The sequence below is a fragment of the Leopardus geoffroyi genome, chromosome B1 (assembly GCF_018350155.1).
Source record: "Leopardus geoffroyi isolate Oge1 chromosome B1, O.geoffroyi_Oge1_pat1.0, whole genome shotgun sequence".
NCBI lineage: Eukaryota > Metazoa > Chordata > Mammalia > Carnivora > Felidae > Leopardus > Leopardus geoffroyi.
The window spans coordinates 122,071,260-122,091,598 of NC_059327.1; the positions used below are offsets into that span (position 1 = coordinate 122,071,260).

Sequence of the window (20,339 nt, forward strand, 5' to 3'; positions counted from 1 at the left end):
ATGTGTAAAAGGAGTGAGATGTAAGGAAGGGGAAGGAGCTACACATGGCAGGGGGCAGTGTAATGAGGTTGTGTAGTGTGACCTGGAACAGCAGGTGTTACACCTCTGTGAACCACCATACTGACTCCACCTTGGAGAACTAACATCTCAATCCGTGCTCCTTACTGTAGGAAAGAGGATACCCTACTTCATGTTTTAACATAAAATGTTAAATTAGGGAAGAATTAAGTTCATCGAATTAGGCAAGAAAAAGTAGTAGAATAATCAGTAATATAGACAAAGGGAGTTCATTTCTAAGATAACGGCAACAAAGAAATACTAAAAACTGTATTTTGCTGGATGGTGAAAGGAAGTTCAGTAAAAGAGCTATTCGTTTGCTGTTCTTACAAGAATTATTGTGGGTGGGCAATGCATCCAGTTCATTGTTTGGCATGTTAATTGCTAATTCTGCCTTTTTTTTTTTTTTTTAATTAGGACAGCGGGAGCTGGATTCCAAGATGGGTTCTAGCCTGAACAGCTTGTCAGATGTTTTTAAATTCTCTGGACTTCAGCTTTCTCATTTGTGAACTAAAGGGTTTAGTCTAGATCAGGGGTCAGTAAACCGTTTTCTGTAAAGGGCCAGATAGTAAATATTTTAGGCTCTGGTGGTCGACACAGTCCCTGCCACAACTGAACTCTGCTACCAAAGCATGAATGCAGTCAGACAATAAGAAATAGGATGTGTGTAGCTGTGTTCCAATATAGCTTGATTTACAAAAGTAGGCATGTGGCCCGTGAGACTTGGTTTTCTGACCCCTGATCCAGATCAATCACTTCCCAAGTGTTCCTCAGAGATCTCTGGGGGCTGTCTTAAGAGAAGGAGGAGGAGGAGGGAGTCTGAGCAAGCGGGGCTCTGTGACTCTTGCCCCCATTTCAACTGGAGCAACTCTTTCATATTGACAAATAAGATTTTTTTTAATGTTTACTTTTGAGAGAGAAAGAGACAGAACACAAGCAGGGGAGGGGCAAAGAGAGAGGGAGACGCAGAATCCGAAGCAGGTTCCAGGCTCTGAGCTGTCAGCACAGAGCCCAACACGGGCTCGAACTTGCAAACTGTGAGACCGTGACCTGAGCTGACAGTTGGATGCTTACCCAACTGAGCCACCCAGGTGCCCCACAAATAAGATTATTTCTAAAGCTTCTTCAGCTGAAAAGCATGTAAAGAAAACATCAGCTCTCTAAAGTTCCCTTGAAAATTGTGTGCCTCCAAGTAGTGTCAGCTGCTCTTATGCTTTGGACCTCCCGTTCCCACCCTGCTGATGATCTGATGGTCCTCAGATTTCTCGTTCCAGTTCAGAGTCCTCCTGGATTAGCCTCCTATATTCACTTTCCTTCCAGATAACTATCTCTGTTGGAATGTTCCACAGGCACCTCCTAATCTATGCATCCAAAATGTAACTCATTATGTTCACCCCAGTCCGGCTCCTTTTCTCTTTCTTCATTTGAGTTAATGGCTCCACATTCCCTCTGGTGACACAAACCAGAAACCTGAGCCTTTCTTCTCTCTCTTCTACTCCACTGAAAACCTGACAGATTTTATCTTGTGATTACCTTTTCCAATTGTTCTATGCATTAGTACTTCGGTGTTAGTTCAGGCCTCCACTAGCTCTCATCTGGGCTATTACCTGATGAGAAAAAATGAGAGGGAGAAACGACTTGAGGAGTAACCTGGCTTGGGCCACCCACAGACGAGTCACCTCATCTGTGACACAGATCTGTACTTTAGACAGAAACTCACCTCATTAAAATTCATTAGTTTCTACCCCATGCAAGATAAAGCACATGTTGTTCAACCTGGAATTAATACAAAGTTGTCTGTAACTGACCCTTACTGATAGGAGGAACCATACGAAATTGCCATTTCTGTAGGTCAAAATGATTGATTCTAGGAATGTGTTATGGTTCACCTAAAACTCTGACCTAACCTACTGTCATTTTCTCACTCACACTTTACATATAAGGGTAAATTCCTTTGCTGGAATGCACATGCCCATCATCCCCACTGGCCTGATCAATTCATATACAACTTTCACATCTTAGTTCTGGTGGACATTTTGTCCAGATCTTCTCCAAATGGCCGACTGGTAAATGGTTCCCTCTCCATGTTTCCATAGCAACTTGTGCAAAGGCCAATGAGAACACTTAACCTTCGGGTTGAAATGATCCGTTCATGCTCCAGTCTCCCCAGGAGACCTTCAGGTCTTTGAGGACACCTTTGTTTCCCCTCTTCCTGGCATGACGCATTCTATTTGTTGAACTGAATGGAATGGAACGAGACTAGCAATTTCTTAACAAATACTGATCACTAATAAATTGAACTGACTTCGGATTTCATGACTGTGTTTGAGTTTCTGAAGTGTTTGGGGATTTGAACCTGACTTGTGTTTTCATATGCTAATAAATGTGATTTGAGGCATGAAGCATTAATTAAATGAACAGATAGCTTTGAGAATTGGACGATAGAAAAAGCCAAAGGCTAGTACTTTTATCCACAATATTTATATCACAGTAAGTGATTTGAATAAAGGATTTCTGGAGTTCTATTGTGGGAGAAAAGCATTCTTATAGTATAAATAATGCAAACTTTCATTTCCAAGTTCTCTGAATGTGCAAATTGCTTTTTTCTGTATCTCCTCTTTACATACAGGTTTGCATTAATGAAGACGAGATATTTCAGCTCCCCTCTCCTAAAAATACATTGTAGGCAAATAGTAATATTAGTTTAGATCAAAAATAATTCCCAATCATAATTATAGCAGCTCAGCTGTGGACCTATATGCAGTGTGGGAACAGACATATATATTGGGCTGTTGGCAGAGGTAAGCAAAATTATTCATGCCAGGATAGAATGTTCCCAAATAAAGCTTTCTTGCCTGGTGGAGAAGTAGACAACAAACCAGACAGCAGACGCACCTGCTAATTGGTCACATAGTTATGCCAAGCTCCGAGACAAGAGAGCCCAAGGAAGAAGGCAGTAATTCGTCAGCATATTCATTGTGGGGTCCTGGACTTGCCACACTGTAGGCTAGAAACAAGGCTCCACAAATTTGAAGAAGTGCAGTGAAGCATCAAAAAATAGCAGATTTAAACAAAGGGCAAATATTGAACACCTCTCCTAGGTACTGTGCCTGAAGGGGGGCTCTCACAGATTAAGCCTCACTGTGGCACCCTTCCCTTCTCTTGGCATGCCAGTCCCAAACATTAGGCCATCTTGCTCCCGTAAGTGTCAGGAGCCGTGTCCCTAGCACAGCACCAGGCATAGCAATTTGTGAAGGTTTTGCAATAGTTAAAACTCTCTTGCACAGGCAGACAAAGAAATGAAGACCAGGATGGGAGGAAGAGGCCCTGTGTCGAAGCTCCAGGAGAACATCCAGGTTGCAACATATCCTGTGTTCAGAGAGGGCTTCATGTTCTGGATATTGAAGCCACATGTGCGGAGGATGCATTTAGGATTTCATGGCTCTTATCGTGACCAGTGTAAAATCCAACTATAGTGGGTGCTGTTTTTCCCCTCTTCTTCCTCTTCTTCCTCTCTTGTTTCAGAGTTGTGTGACTCAGCAGAGGAAGCAAGATGACCTTTTTAAACTCAGTTGTATAGACTCTGGATTTACTACCACATCTGGTTCCATATCTATAAGGAAATCATATATATCCCCATTTTCCTTGTGCTTTCTCTTGGAGTTTCCTAAGTGTCTGGCTTATCTCTATCTTCTTTTGTGGCTCTCACTTATCATTCTTGCGATGATCTCACATGGCTTCTCCTAAGCCTGGACCATAGCCTTTTTTCTAGTTGTTTTTCAGATATTCTGTGCCTTTTCTAATGATAGTGGTAGTGATGATGACGATGATGATGATGATGATGATGATGATATGTGTTTAGCCAGTCTTACTGAACAGGTATTATATGCCCCACATTACTTTGAAGAATTTACATATGTCATTTACTCATTATCTGATTTTTATTCTCTGTATAATTCAATGAGTTAGATATTATCATCTCTATCTTTTATTTTTTCTTTTCTTTTCTTTAGGAAGTCTTGTATTTTGAGAGAGAGAGAGAGACAGAGAGACAGAGAGAAAGAGAGAGAGAGCATAAGCATGGGAAGTGCAGAGGGAGAGAGGGAGAGAATCTTACACAGGCTGCATGATCATCATGGAGTCTGATGCAGGGTTCAATCTCACAACCATGAGAACATGACATGAGCTGAAATCAGGAGTTGGACACTTAACCAACTGAGCCACCCAGGGACCCCATCTTTTAGATGAATAAATGGTTGGCAAGAGACAGGATTGATCACTTCTGGTTGTCATATAGTCAGTAACTAGCAAAGCTGCATTTAATTCCTGTTCTGTTTGACCTCAAAGATCAAGCTCCTTGTACTTGACAACTTTTGTTGCAAGTAGTTGCATATGGTTCTCTACTATCATCTCTTTCAGTTCCTTTATTTCTGAGTTGGCTTCTTGACTTTTCTTTCAAAGTATCCTACATATTTCATTTAGTACTTTTTTACGACTATTTTCAAATTTGCCTTTCTGTTCCAACTCTCCTTCATTGAACACCACTACCTAGCATTCTCAGAGAGTGTTCTCAGAATATTTTTTCCAGATGTTTATAGAAAGACAAAGCATCTGATCATTTTTCTCAAACCCTCACTAACTGAGATGTTTTCTATAACTCCGGACGCCCACATAACTTGTCCTGTTCCCTAATTATATAATCCTTATGCCAGATTTCAATCTTTTCTGTAACAATGTACTAGGGAAATATAAATATTAGGTCTTTGAATTTTCTTGAACTATATCTTCTGAAGAAATTCATTTGATACCTCTGACTGATTCATTAGGGAAGTTTTCAAATTGTTGCAGAAGGAATATCAAGAGAGATAAAGAGTTAATATTCCTCTTCTGGCGCCTAAACATAATTTTGCAATAACAATTCTGGAAGGTAGTCATTTTAGAAAGAGAAAATTGTAACATTCCAATGTCCTCACCTTTAGCATATCATGAATCAGGCCTGGTGCACCTCTTCATAAAGATTTATGAAAGGAAAGTGCTGATCTGACAGAAAAAAGAATAAAGGAAAGATTTCGTTCATCTGGGGATGGGCTGTAAGAGAAGAAGGGAGATGCAGATGGTGACAGGGAAGGAACCACCTGGAGGAATCCTACTCACCTGAGCACGCTGGAGAAAGGGTACAAGGTGCTAAGAGAAGCCAGATTTGCGATGTCGTCCAGGAAGATTCAGAGAGATAGTGGAGAGGTACCAGCAGGAGTGAGCTTGAGAGATTATACCTTTAGGGGCACCTGGGTGGCTCAGTCAGTTAGACGTCCCACTTCAGCTCAGGTCATGATCTCATGGTTTGTGAGTTCGAGCCCCACATCAGGCTCTGTGCAGACAGCTCACAGTCTAGAGCCTCTTCAGATTCTGTGTCTCCCTCTCTTTCTGTGCCTCCCTCACTCACACTCTGTCTCTCAAAAGTGAAATAAGCCATGCAGAGAAAGACAGAAACCATATGTTTTCAATCTTATGTGGATCCTGAGAAACTTAACAGAAACCCATGGGGGAGGGGAAGGAAAAAAAAAAAAAAAAAAAGAGGTTAGAGTGGGAGAGAGCCAAAGCATAAGAGACTGTTAAAAACTGAGAACAAACTGAAGGTTGATGGGGGGTGGGAGGGAGGGGAGGGTGGGTGATGGGTATTGAGGAGGGCACCTTTTGGGATGAGCACTGGGTGTTCTATGGAAACCAATTTGACAATAAATTTCATATATTGAAAAAATGGATAAATGTTAAAAAATTAAAAAAAATAATAAGGTAAAATAGTCAAACTCATAGGAGCAGAAAGTAGAAGGGCTTAGGCAGGGGATGGAGAGTTACTGTCCATATAAAACTTTATATAAAGTATAAAATTTCAGTTATGCAAGATGAGTAAGTTCTAGAGATCTGCTCTATAGCACTGAGTTTACAGTTAACAATGCCATATTGTACACTTAAAAATTTGCTAAAAGGATAGATCTCATGTTCTCTGTTATTAAACATATATATATATATATATATATATATATTTTTTTTTTTTTTTTTTAAGATTTTTTTAAGTAATCCCTACACCCAACATGGGGCTCAAACTTACAACCCCGAGATCAAAATGCTCTACTGAATGAGCCAGCCACGCACCCCATGTTATCTGTTCTTAACACAATTAAAAAAAGAGGTAAAGCCTCAGTTTACACAGAATTTTCATGGGGTGCAAATGTGCCCAGGTGCTGACTTAGAGGAGCACAGTGTTTCTTAGAGCATCATTGGTGAGCAAAGTCTGGTGTTGGGAAAAGGAGGCCTCTGAAAATGGACAACCCAATGACCAAAGACCATGTAGTCATTAGTAGTGGATATTTATCCACTTATCTGATTTATCCACAAGTCAAATTGGACTCATTTTATCTCTCTATTCACCAGTCCAAGGAGCAGCTGGGACCAGCCACTCTGCAACAGAGCTTGGCAAGATCTAGAGGATTCTTCATGAATTCTTGCCCTCCCCACCAGCCCTGTAACCAAGAAGTCACAGGAGTCAGTGCTCTCTCCCATACATATGAGGCTATCTTGAAAAGGATCAAGGAAAAGAAAAGATGTTCGATAGACTAAGCAATTCTAATTATGAAACCAACTCAGTCTCATTATAGGAAAAAAAAAAACCCAGAATACATGCACAAAAAGAAGGAAACAACAATATTCATAATCCCATATAATCATAGATAACAGCTTTTGACATCTTGCAGCAGATCCTTTACACTGTAATATACTAATCTATACCTCCCAATCTCTCTCTGTCCTTACTCTCCCCCTCCTCCTCTCTCTCTCTCTCTCTGACATTTACTACTCATGTGACCTTGAGAACATTCATCATTTGTAAAGTGAAGGTAGTAGCAATGTTAATATCTACTTCATAGAACTGCATTAGGATTAAATATGAAGATGCATATGAATGTTAGTGCAAAGTAAATATTCAACACATTTTAGCCATTTGTTTTTCTTACAAAAATGGGCATAAGATACAATTTTAAAAGAATATATAGAGAATATCTCTTTATTTCAATACATAATTTTTGTATGACATCACTCTGAAGAGTTGAATAGTACTCAAGGATATGGCTGGACCAAAGTTGATTTAACCAACCCTCTATTGTTGAGCATTTAGGTTATTTCTGACTTTTCTTTGCTACAAATTGTTCTCATACAAATATTCTTGGACGTACATATTTAAAACAAATCTTTATCTGTTTCTTTAGATTAATTTTCCAGAAGTTCAGTTTCTTGGTTAAAGGACAGGCCAATTTTGAAACTTTGAATACATATTTCCAGATTGCTTTCCAGTAAGGCTGACCTCAAAATTATGGTGCCTTGTAACAAATTCAGCAAAAACATGTCCAATTTCACATCCTTTTCCATCCTTGGCAATGCAACTACAATTCATGGCAAGATAAAATTCTGCTGTGAATCAAAGAAACTCCACCTGGAACAAGAGGTCTGACATTTATGTTTCCAGATAGAGTGAAATCTGAGACAAGCAGGGAAGGAGGTTCTCCATTTACCCCCATGGTCTTTGTGGCTGATAGCCAAATGTCAGATGAAACAGACACACTGTCTTTTCTTTGTAAGTCATTCTGTAAACGCTCTTGTTTGGACAGTAACTGCATTTTAATTGGCTAGCATTCTACATCATTATGTTACATTCCTAACTGAAAATGACATAAAAAAAAAATCTTATTACCCTAAAAACCCCTCCGGTCTTGAGTTTAGCTTTCACCCCCGCATGGATCATTGTGGCTATGACTTCCTTAGGGATTACTCACAGGAGCAAGAACAGTCTGCTTCGTGCATGGAAAGACTGAAAGCCACTAATCTACAGAACTTAATTTAGAAACAACCTGCAAAAGATAGTTAGCAACTAATGAAGGTTAACTGAACCCTCCCTGGGGATGGTTCTCCTGGCTTAGCTATAACTGTGCAAAGCCTTTCTTTTGCATCTGTTACACCCAGGAGGCCAGAGAGGGAAAGAAGACCAACATGAGACAAATAGAGTCAGCTCTTCTGCCTCATTCCTACTGCCCTACTTAGGAAAGGAGTTCAGTTCAGCCTCAGAAACTAACACACACTTTCTCAGATGTTCATGGTCATTCTCTCTAGATGAAAGCTCCATGGTACAGTAATTAACCAGATTCAATGGCTTTAGTTGTCTTATCACAAACCCTAATGTGCTAACATATTGAGCTATCAAATAACGATGGTCTCTCGGTCATTTGATTGAGATGTTTTAAAGAAATTTCAATACTAGATTTCTTTTGCAGTATTAGGTGTGACTTGATAGTATTAACATTCTTAAACGAGTTAATTAGTTCAACAAGTTCTTTTCCTTTCCAGGTTTGTTTGTTTGTTTTTGAGAAATAATTGACATATATCACTGTATAAGTTTAAGGTGTCCAGCATGATGGTTTGATTTACAGGTAGTATGAAATTATCACCACTATAGATTCAGCTTACATATTCATCTTTTCATATAGATACAATAAAAAGAAAAGAAAGAAAAAAAGAAAAAAGGAAAAAATTCTTTTTGTGATGAGAACTCATAGGATTTACTCTCTTAATAACTTTCCTATATATCGTGCAGCAGTGTTACCTACAGTCATCATGTGGTACATTGCATCCCTAGCACTTAATTATCTTAAAACCAGAAGTTTCTACCTTTCGACTACCTTCTTCTCTCCCCACTCCCCGCCCTCTGGCAAGCAACCACAAGTCTAATCTCTTTTTTATGAGCTTGATTTTCTGTTTTTGACTTTGTTTTGTTTTTGTTTTGTTTTGTTTTAGATTCTGTATGGTAGTGAGATCATATGGTATTTGTTTTCTCTGATATATTTTCCTTAGCACAATGCCTTCAAGGTTATTACAAGTGGTAGGATTTCCTTGTTTTTTTTTAATGGCTGAGTAATATTCCACTGCATAATTTATCTATGCATCCACTGATGGACAATTAAGTTGTTCCTATGTCCTGGCTACTGTAAATAACACTGCTACAAACATGGCAGTGCAGATAGCTTTTCAAGTTTCATTTTCTTTGGATATATTCCCAGAAGTGGAATTGCTGGATCATATGATAGTTCTATCTTTAATTTTTTCAGGATACTTCATCTTGTTTCCATAGTGGCTGCACCAATTTACCTTCCCACCAATGGTGTACAAGTGTTCTCTTTCCTCCACATCCTGCCAGCATCTATTATTTTTTTTTCATGATAGCTATTCTAATAGGCGTGAGGTGATACCTCTTTATGGTTTTAATTTGCATTTCCTCACGACTAGTGATGAGCATCTTTGAATATCCTTGTTGGGCTATTGTATATCTTCCTTAGAGAAATGTCTATTCAGATCCTTTGCCCATTTTTAAATTGGGTTACTTGGCTTTTTTTGCTATTGGGTTGTATGAGTTCTTTATATATTTTGGAAATTAACCCCTTATCAGATATATAATTTGCAAATATTTTTTCCTACTCTGTAGGTTGTTTTTGCATTTTGTTGATGGCTTCCTTTCCCATGTAGAAGATTTTAATGTGGTCCTAAGTGTTTATTTTTTATTTTGTTGCTTGTACTTTAGGTGTCATATCCAAAAAATTATTACCAAGACCTATGTCAAGGAGCTTTATTCCTATGTTTTCCCCCTAGGAGTTTAGGTTTTACATTTAAGTCTTTAATCCATTTTCAGTTAATTCTTGTAAGTGGTGTAAGACCTGGGTCCAGTTTCATTCATTTACATGACAATATGCAATCATTCCAGCACCATTTATTGAAAAGACTGTCTTTTCTCCATTGATTATTCTTGGCTCCTTTGCCAAATATTAGTTGACCAAAAATGCTTGGGTTTCTTCCTGGCTCTCAGTTCTGCTCCAGTGGGCTATTTGTCTGTTTTTATGCTAGTACTATACTGTTTAGATGACTGTGGCTTTTATAGTATAGCTTGAAATCAGGAAGTATGATGTCTCCTGCTTTGGTCTTCTTTCTCAGGATTGCTTTGGCTCTTCAAGGTCTTTTTGTGGTTCCACATGCATTTCAGGATTGTTTGTCTACTTGTGTAAAAAATGCCATCAAAATCTTAATATAAATTGCACTGGATCTATAGATGGCTTTGGTAGTGTTGATGTTTTAATAGTATTGATTCTTTCAACCCATGAATATAGGGTACTTTTCCATTTCTTCAATTTATTTCATCAATGTCTTATAGTTTTCAGAGTAGAGATCTTTCACTTCTTTAGTTAAATATATTCCTAAGCATTTTATTGGTGCTGATGATATTGTAAATGCAATTAATTTCTTTATTTCTTTTTCAGAAAATTTGTTGTTAGTGTAGAGAAACACTACCGATTTTTATATTAATTTTGTATCCTGCAACTACACTAAATTTATTGATTAGATCTAGCAGTTTCTTGTGGGGTCTCTAAGATTTTCTATATATAAAATCATGTCATCTTCAAATAGAAACAATTTTCCAATTCTGATGCCTTTTATTTCCCTATCTTGCCTGATTGCTTTAGCTAGGACTTCTAGTACTATGTTGAATAGGAGTGGTGAGAGTGGGCACCCAATCTTACCCAATCTATTAATATGATGTATTATAGTAATTGATTTGCATATTTTGAACCTTTCTTGCATCCCAGGGATAAATCCCACTTGATCGTGGTATATAATGCTTTTAAAGTACTGTTCAATTCAGTGTGGAGTATTTTATTGAGAATTTTTACAACCATATTCATCAAGGATATTGTCCTGAAGTTTTGTTTTGTAGTAGTATCCTTTTCTGACTTTGATATCAGGATAATACTGGCTTTGTAAAATAAGTTTGGGAGTGTTCCCTCCTCCTTAATTTATTGTAAGGATTTGAGAAAGATTGGTGTTAATTTTTCTTTCAATGTTTGCTAAAATTCACCAGTAAAACTGTCTGGTCTTGGGCTTTTCTTCATTGGGAGATTTTTTATTACTGCTTTGATCTTCCAACTAATAATTGGGTTATTCAGATTTTCTATTTCTTCCTGATTCAGTCTTGGAAAGTTGTATACTTCCACGAATTTTTCAAGGTTGTTCAGTTTGTTGCATATAGTTGTTCATAGTAGCCTCTTATGATCCGTTGAATTTCTGCGTAATTAGTTGTAATGTTTCCTTTTTAATTTGTTTTGTTGACTGGAACTTTCTCTTTTTCCCTTGGTTAGTCTAACTAAGGGTTTGTCAATTAAAAAAATACTTTCAAAGAAACAACTCTTAGTTTGGTTAATCTTTCCTATTTTTTTCTATTCTGTATTTCATTTATTTCTGCTTTAATTTTTATTGTTTTTTTCCTGCTAACTTTGGGCTTAGTTTGTTTTTCTTTCTCTAGTGTCTTAAGATATAGAGTTAGGTTGTTTATTTGGGATTCTTCTTGCTTCTTAATGTAGGTGTTTATTGCTATGAACTTCCCTCTTAGAATTGTTTTTGTTGCATGCCACAAGTTCCGGTATGTTTTGTTTCCATTTTCACTTATTTCAAGAAACGTTTGGGGCGCCTGGGTGGCTCAGTCGGTTGAGCGTCTGACTTCGGCTCAGGCCATGATCTCACAGTTTGTGAGTTCGAGCCCCACGTCAGGCTCTGTGCTGGCAGCTCAGAGCCTGGAGCCTGCTTCAAATTCTATGTCTCCCTCTCTCTCTGCTCCTCCCTGGCTCATGCTCTGTCTCTCTCTCCTTCAAAAAAAAAAAAAAAAAAAAAAAAAAAAAAAAAAAAAAAACATTAAAAAAATTTTTTTTTAAAAAGAAACATTTTTATTTCCTCTTGAGTTTCTTCTTTGCTCGATTGGTTGTTCAGAAGACTGTCATTTAATTTCCATGTGCTCATGAATATTCCAGTTTTCCTCTTGTTGATTTCTGGTTTTATGCCATGGTGGTCAGAGAAGATACTTGGTATGATTTCAATCTTCCTGAGTTTGCTGAGACTTGTTTTGTGGCCTAACATATGGTCTATCCTAGAAAATGTTTCATGTGCATTTGGGAAGAATGTGTATTCTGCTGTTGTTGGATAGAATATTCTGTATAGATCTGTTAGATCCATTTGGTCTATAGTGCTGTTTAAATTCGCTGTTTCCATATTGATTCTCTGTCTAGATGATCTCTCCATTTGTGAGGGTGAAGCAGTAAAGTCCTTAACTATTATTGTATTGCAATTTATTTGTCCTTTTAGTTCTGTTAGTTTTTGCTTTATATATGTAGGTGCTTCCATATTGGGTGCATAAATATTTATGATTGTTGCCTCTTCTTGATGTATTGCCCCTTTATCATTACATAATTATTTTCTTTGTCTCCTTTTATCCTTTTCAATTTAAAGTCTATTTTGTCTGAAATAAGTGCAGCTTTATGGGGATTACTATTTGCTCAAAATGTCTTTTCCATCCCTTCACTCTCAGTGTATATGTGTCTTTGAGGCTAAAATGAGTCTCTTATAAGCAGCATATTATTGTATCTTGCTTTTTTTAATCCACTCAGCCATTCTATGTCTTTTAATTGGAGAATGTAATCCTTTTATGTTTAAAATAATTATCTATAGGTAAGAACTTACTATTGCCATTTTGTTAATTGTTTTCTGGTTGTTTTGTAGATCCATTGTTTCTCATTTCTTATCCTGCTATCTTTTCTTGTTTTTTGTTTTTTTTTTTTTTTTGATGTCTTTTAGTATGAGTGTGTTTTTATTTCTTTATCCTGTTCTTTTGTGTAATTACTATAGGATTTTCCTTTGTAGCCACCATGAGGCTTACAGAAAATCTTAAATATATAACACCTTTTTAAAAACTGATTGCAATTAACTTCAATAAAATTAGTAAACTTCACATTGCTACTTCTTTCCCTCATATATTTTCTTTCTTTCTTTCTTTCTTTCTTTCTTTCTTTCTTTCTTTCTTATTTGAGAGAGAGAGAGAGAGAGAGCAGGGGAGAAGGGCAGAGGGAGAATCTTAAGCAGGCTCCTCACTCAGCAAGGAGCCTGATGTGGGGCTCTGTCCCATGACTCTGGGATCATGACCTGAGCCGAAATCAAGAGTCAGACGCTCAACCGACTGATCTACCCAGGCACCTCGTTCCTTTCACATTTTAAATGATTGCTGTTATAATTTGCATGTTTTTATACTGTGTTACTAATAACATACTATTATAGTTTTGGTTATTTTTACTACATTTTTTTTAACTTTTAAACTAGAGTTGTAAGTGAATTACGTAAGTAATTATGAATTACTATGTTGTTGAATCTATGACTATATATTTACTATTATCAGTGATATTTACACTACCTCTTTATGCTTTAACGGTGTTAATTAGCATTCTTTTACTTCCACTCAAAGAACTTCCTTTAGTATTTCTTGTAAGGCAGCTCTGATGGCAATGAACTCTCTCAGCCTTTTTGTTTGGGAAAATTTTTATCATTTCTGAAGGACAACTTTGCCAAGTAGAGACTTCTTGGTTGACAGTTTCAATATTTTAAATATGTCATCCCTTTCTCTCCTGCCCTGAAAAGTTTCTGTTAAGAAAATTGCAACTAGTCTTATGGGGGTTCCCTTGTATGTAACTTCTCTCTTTTCTCTTGCTGCTCTTAAAATTCTTTGTCTTTGCCTTTTGACAATTTAATTACAATGTGTATAATCTATCTGGATGTTCATTTTTCTTCCCAAGTTCAGGAAGTTTTCAACCATTAATGCTTTAAATATACTTTCTGTTCCTTTTTCTTTCTTTTCTCCTTGTGAAATTCCCATAATGCAAATATTGTTTCTTTTCATTGTGTCCTAAAATTCCCATAGGCTTTATTTACTTTTAAAAAAATTGTTTTCCTTTTTGCTCCTCTGGATAATTTCTAATACTTTATATTCCAGATCACTGATCTACTTTTGCAATTCTCTATTGAATTCTTCAGTTATTGAATTATTCAATTCTAAGATGTCTGTGGTTTTGTTTGTTTTTTGATGGTTGCTATTTCCTTGTCAAATTTCTCATTTTGTTCGTGCATTGTTTTCCTAATTTTGTTTAGTTTTTTTCCTAATTTTGTTTAGTTATCTGTGTTTTCTTGTAGTTCGCTAAAATTTCTGAACTCTGAGGAACTCCGGGGGAGTTTTCGAACTCTTCCTTAGGAGTTTTCTGAGGAAAATTCCCAAACTCTGAGGGTTATTCTGAATTTTTTGTCTGACAGTTTGTAGATCTCTATTTTCTTTTTTTTTTTTTTTTTTTTTAGGTGAGTTATTTGAGCTTTACAATTTTCCCTTGGTGGTGTCATATTTACCTGAATTTTTGTGATCCTGATTCTTTTTTTTTTAATTAAAAAAAATTTTAATGTTTATTTGGTTTTGAGAGAGGGAGAGACAGAGTGTGAGTGGGGGAGGGGCAGAGAGAGACAGGGAGACACAGAATCCGGAGTAGGCTCCAGGTTCTGAGCTGTCAGCACAGAGCCCCATATGGGGCTCAGGCCCACAAACCAGAAGATCATGACCTGAGCCGAAGTTGTATGCTTAACCAGCTGAGCCACCCAGGCGCCCTGTGATCCTTGATTCTTTGTGTTGGTATCTGTGCATTTGGGTAACTGGGTTCCTCTCCCAGACTTTACAGGTTCGCTTTGGCATAGAAAGTTCTTTCACAGTCAGCTCAGTTTGGGTTTCTGGGTGTATTTGCTGGTAATGTCCTTGGACAGGTGGGAGCTGCTATTATGGGCTATTTTGGGGTAAGGCAACTGTTTGAGCTCTGTGGATAGGGGTGGGGGGAGCCACAGGCTGAAAACAGCTGGATAGGACTGCTGGCTTGATTCCTGCCCAAGTGAGTTGTAGGATGGGCTCTGCAGTTGCCTGGATTCTCTGGTCAGGCTTACTAGATGATTGGGACTGGGTACTATATTCAGTTATAGATGGGGGTTATCCATTAGCTTTCATGCCGTGGGACCACAGAGTTCAGGACCTGTACAGCTCATTGTTTGGGAGCTTAAATCAGGCCCTAGTGTGCACTGAACTCCCTGGTCAGATGAGGTCACTAGTTTTGCTCTGCACATAGGAAAGCCATGGGCTGTGCTCTCTGTTCAAGTGCCACTGTGCATAGTGCTGTTGAATGGGCTATACAGCTTTGTGTGCTATGGTGAGTTTCCCTGATTGGGCAGGCTGAAGGCTGTATTCAATGATGAACGGGGATATGAATTAGATTTTCTATCTGGGTGCAGCAGGAGAAGTAACATTAAAGCTGGTAAAGTTCATTATTTGCTGCCTTAACTCAAGCCAACCCACATTCCAAGTTCCCCAACTGAAGAGGCTCACTGGCTTTGTTCTGCAATCTACCAGTTTTGCTACTCACCTCAGTTCCGGTGCTGCTGGGTTACACTGCTTCCAGGAGATGTCTCCAACCCTTCTGATTGGATAGAGTCAGAAGACGCTGACCACAATGGGTGGACCTATGTCTCAGTTCCCTTGCATAGGCAAGAGGAGGAAGGGACACTCTGGGCTACTCTCAATTTCCCAGTTTCTCCAGTTGGTAGAAGTCAGGAACTACTTTTACCCTTGGCTACAAATTAATCCCCCTACCTGTGCATACCACAAAACGCTCCACTCCTGGTACTGGCTTTGTTCTGGACACGATTAGGCTTGCCTACTGCCTCGTAGCTTGAGTAAGGCTGTGCCACACTACTTCCAGAAGTATTCACCCATCCTTCCGGTCATCTGGGGCTGGAAGACCTTCGGTCTGGGATTGGTGATTTACAGCTTCCTCATTCAATATCTGAGGAAAATGAGGCCCAGAGAGGTGAAGTGGGCAGGTCACACAGATGACTGAGGAGCAGAATAAAATAAGCAGTAAGATTGTGGGTTTTAAATATCTCCGATCATATTTACAAATGTAGTTGAATTTAACATAAGGTACAATGTTAAAGTATCACCATGAATATGTACACATATGTGCTTGGAATATACCTAAGAGTGAACTAGCTGAGTCAGAATATTCATATGGTGCAGAAGCTCAGCTTTAGTAGACGCTGCTAGTTTTCCAAGGTGGTTGTACCAATTTACACCTCCACCAGCGGGCCTCTACAACCTTGCCAACACTCCGGATTGTCTGTTACATTTTAGCTTTTCTGATGAGCACATCGTATATCTCATTATGTATTTGATTTGCATTTACCCAGTGACAAATGCAATTGAGCACCTTTTCATATGTTTATTAGCCATTTGTACATTCTTTTGTGTGACATGCCAGTTCAAATTCTTGCTTAATTAAAAAAAAAAAAAAACAACTTATGATGCTTTAAAGTCACACTACTGAATTGGAAGTCACTTGAACAACGTATGTCATTAGTGGCAATCTACGTTTTGTTAGCTTACCCAGCACACACATGCCCAGCAAAGACAGCGTGAGAAGCCAGGGGGTGTGGTCTGCTTGGTCCCAAGCAAAGTTGTGTTATAAGCACCATTTGCCTTTGCTCTCCTTTCACCTCACCCATTGGGTTCCCACCTTCCAACTTGTCTGTGGTAACATGGCCCCATTGACAACTCCTCTCCATCACCCCCATCTTATTCTGTATCCTGGATGGGAAGGTGCATTGGAATTGCATTGGAAAGTACCACTCTTAGGTCTTCTTTTGTACTTTGTGTATATCAGTACTTTTGTGAGGTTGTTTTTTTTTTTTTTAATGTTTATTTATTTTTGAGAGAGAGACAGAACGTGAGCAGGGGAATGGCAGCAAGAGAGGGAGACACAGAATCCAAAGCAGGCTCCAGGCTCTGAGCTGTCAGCACAGAGCCTGATGCAGGGCTCAAACTCAGGAACTGTGAGATCACGACCTGGGCAGAAGTTGGATGCTTAACCGACTGAGCCACCCAGGTGCCCCCGTTTGTGAGTTTTTAATGCACAAAAGTAGCCCTAGAGATGAATCTGAGAGTGGGACAAAAGATAATTGAATTGAATTGGGAGTGAGAAAAATCCAAATTGGAGCAGGAATTGATTCAGTCCTTGAAGGAGTGCTTAAGGAGGAGGAATAAGAGGGGGATTCAGAATCCAGCAGGATGATGTGGCCACTGAGAAATTCCCAACAGGGTTTAAATGATCTTTTAAATTAAATTATTATTTTTTTTACTTTAATCTCCTGGGGAAAAAAACATTTATATGGTTCATAAATCAGAACAATATGTTCAGTGAAATGCCTTAGTCCAACTCTTGCCTCCATCTATCCCATTCCACCCTCCCCCACCCCCAGGTAATTTCTGTTTTAGTTTTTAGGGTATCTTTCCAGTGTTTATGCAAATACAGACCAAAATTAATTTATGTTTTTATTTTCTAACTTCCCAAAATATTTTAATAGTCATTTCTAAAACTCAATCTAAATTATTTGAGATGTGAAGCAAATTTTCAAAATTTAGCAAAGTCTGCTCCCTACAACAGTCTTGTTTATAGATGTGGTTGTGTGTGTGTGTGTGTGTGTGTGTGTGTGTGTGTGTTTGTGAGTGTGAAGGACCAGGACCAATTTCTACATTTCTACATCTGGGTTGACATGATGTGGAACAGTAATGTGTGGGACAGAGAGAAAATCCATACACTGAATTAATTCAGCAGGAGAAAAATGAAGCCAGAGGTGATTGTGAGATCATAAACCCACCAGGAATTGATAGAAATCTTGGGAAGGGTGGTGGGTTTTCCACTGACTGTGTCGTGATGGTTGGAGCCTATCTTATTTAGGCTTTAAAGGACAGAGTGGATTCAGTGGATACCTGAATTACACACTATTGCCTTCAACTATGAAATAAGCCTTTAATTAATTATTAACTGGTAGGCTGGGACTTAATGATAAAGGATCTCATTGCTAAGCTGAAAAGCTTAGATATCTTCTTAAGGCCTAAATGAGGGGTCATTGAAGGTTTTCCAACATGGAATGACATAATCAGAATTATATTGCTAAACGTTTGATTTGGCAGTCCTCAAATTAACAATACTATTCCCAAGTTTGGGACTACCCATTAAAGGTATATTCATTACCTATTGCTGCATAATAAATTATCCCAAAATGTAACAGCTTAAAACAACAAGCATTTATTATCTCAGTTTCTGTAGATGAGAAATTTGGGCGTAGTTATTGTAGCATTCAGCTATTCACGGGCTATTAGACTGGGAACCTCAGTTCCTCCAAATCATTGGCCACAGGCCTCCCTCACTTCCTTGTCAAGTGAAGCTTTCCATAGGGTAGCTCATTACATGGCAGCCAGCTTCCATCAGAGCCAGCAAGTGAGAAAGCAAGAAAGGGCAAGTAGACAGCATGTGAAGAAGGCTATGTGAAGATAAACTCAGGATTGTAGTCATGCATCTATCTACAGCTGGAAAAGAAGAATGCACAACAGATCCTTCCCTAGTGCCTCAGAGAGACCATGGCCCTGCTGATACCTTGATTTTGGACTTCTGACCTCCAGAACAGTGAGGCCATAAACTTCTTTGTTTTAAACCAGAAAGCAGGGAAGGGAAGGGAAAGCAAGGGAAAGGAAGGGAGAAAAAGAAAGGGCAAGCAAGATGGAAACCAGAGTCTCTTTGTAACCTAATCTCAGGAGTGATATCCCATCACATGTGCCATATTCTATTCACTGTGCTTATTCTGCTCATTCAAAGCAAGTTACCAAGCCCAGTCCTTACACAAGGGTGTAAATAAATAGGCGGGATTCACTGGGGGCCATTTTAGAGGTTATTTCAACCTAGTAAGCTAGAAGTAGTGAAGCATTGCAGTAGGTGGTTCCTGTCAGGCTTTAGATGGGGGAATGGTGTGAAAATGAAGATGGAATTAGAATTGCCAGGACTTGCAAACAGATTGGATGGGTAGGATGAATGGAAGAAAGGCGTCAAGCCCGGCTGATTGGGATGATTGCCAAGGGAGTCACAGAGAGAAAGCACATGAGGAGAGGCAGATTTGGGAGAGACGTCAGTTAACAAGAATAGGTTTTAGCAAACTCGGCATTAAAGAATTAAGAGAGAAAGAACGGAGAATTCTTTTGGTTCCGTTGACTTGAAGCAGCTGGTGTAGGGGCAAGAACATATGGGCTGGAGTTAGACAGATCTGGGTTCAAATAGCAACTCTCCCCAATACTTATAAGTCCCGTGCCCCTGGGCAAACTACTCTGATTCTCCGTTTCTCTTCTGTTAATGTTCAGGTCAATGCCTACCTCTCCTGGTTGTTTTTAGAGCCGTATGAGATAGCCTCTCTAAAATTCCTACCAAAGGGTGGTGCTCAATAAATAGTGCTGAGTATAGTTATCCTCCATGTTTTCAAAAGTAGATATGAAAATATCCTTTGTCACTGTCTCCTTACAACCATCGGATAACCCCATTATATGACATTACTTTGTTAGCTTCAACAACTGCCATGAAGTTTACTTCTATATATCTTTATGGCTCCAAACCATTTTATACGTGTAGGTTTTTATGTACATTTCTTGTGCCACTCAAATATCCCCCAAATGTGGTTACCTAAGCATTTATACTTGGATGTCACTAGCTGACTATTCCTTACGTGCATAAAATTAATGTGCTGCTTTCTTCCCCGCTTTCTCTCTGAGTCCTACTTCAATGTCAAGGTACAATGTTATTTTTAACAGACTTTCCTTTTATTGCATAGAAGGACCGTAGAGTGGGTTTAAACAACACAAGACACAAAACAAAAACTAGACTACATCTGAAGGGCTGGGTTTGAATCCTGATTTTCTTTTTTATTAGTCATGAAAACTTTGCGCCTCCAGCTTCCTCTGTAATCAAAATGGGGGGCGGTATGATCTGCTTTATACCCCTACAGAGGAAACGGCCTAGGATTACAGAGGTGGAATTGGCCATCATCCTTGTCTTCCCTGTAACAGCTCAAAGGCAAAAAACTTGTAACACAAATGTCAATCATCATCTTCACTACCACCCAACCAATGTTGCCAATACTGTTTCTAACTTCTTCCTATTTTAATGTTTTCAAGTAATTATACTATGTTTGAAAGTTCCAGGATAGGCAGAAAGTAATGTTGAAGTATTTTGAAGATCAGTTGAGGCAGAAATCGACGTTGATGTAAATCTTCTTTTTGGTTGTACCATAAATCTGCAGCACTGCGAAAATCCACAAGGCTTGGAATTTCACATGTAAATTTTGCTAAGCTTGTTTTTCCGGCAATATTGGTATGCTTTTGCAGTCCATAATCGTTTACATTAGTTGAGTATTCAGACTGTACCAGGCTCTGGACTTTACGTATGTTAACTTGTCTAATTCCATAACAC

The 20,339-nt window shown here is 38.6% G+C and overlaps 1 long non-coding RNA gene across 1 annotated transcript in view; it reads right to left on the bottom strand.

Moving 5' to 3' along the window:
• Positions 1 to 15,825, bottom strand: part of LOC123583212 — a 34,863-nt gene extending 19,038 nt beyond the window's left edge. The window contains exon 1 of the long non-coding RNA XR_006704788.1: positions 15,414 to 15,825. This is a non-coding gene — a long non-coding RNA (uncharacterized LOC123583212). The remainder of the gene's footprint in view (positions 1 to 15,413) is intronic.
• Positions 15,826 to 20,339: the final 4,514 nt, after the last annotated feature.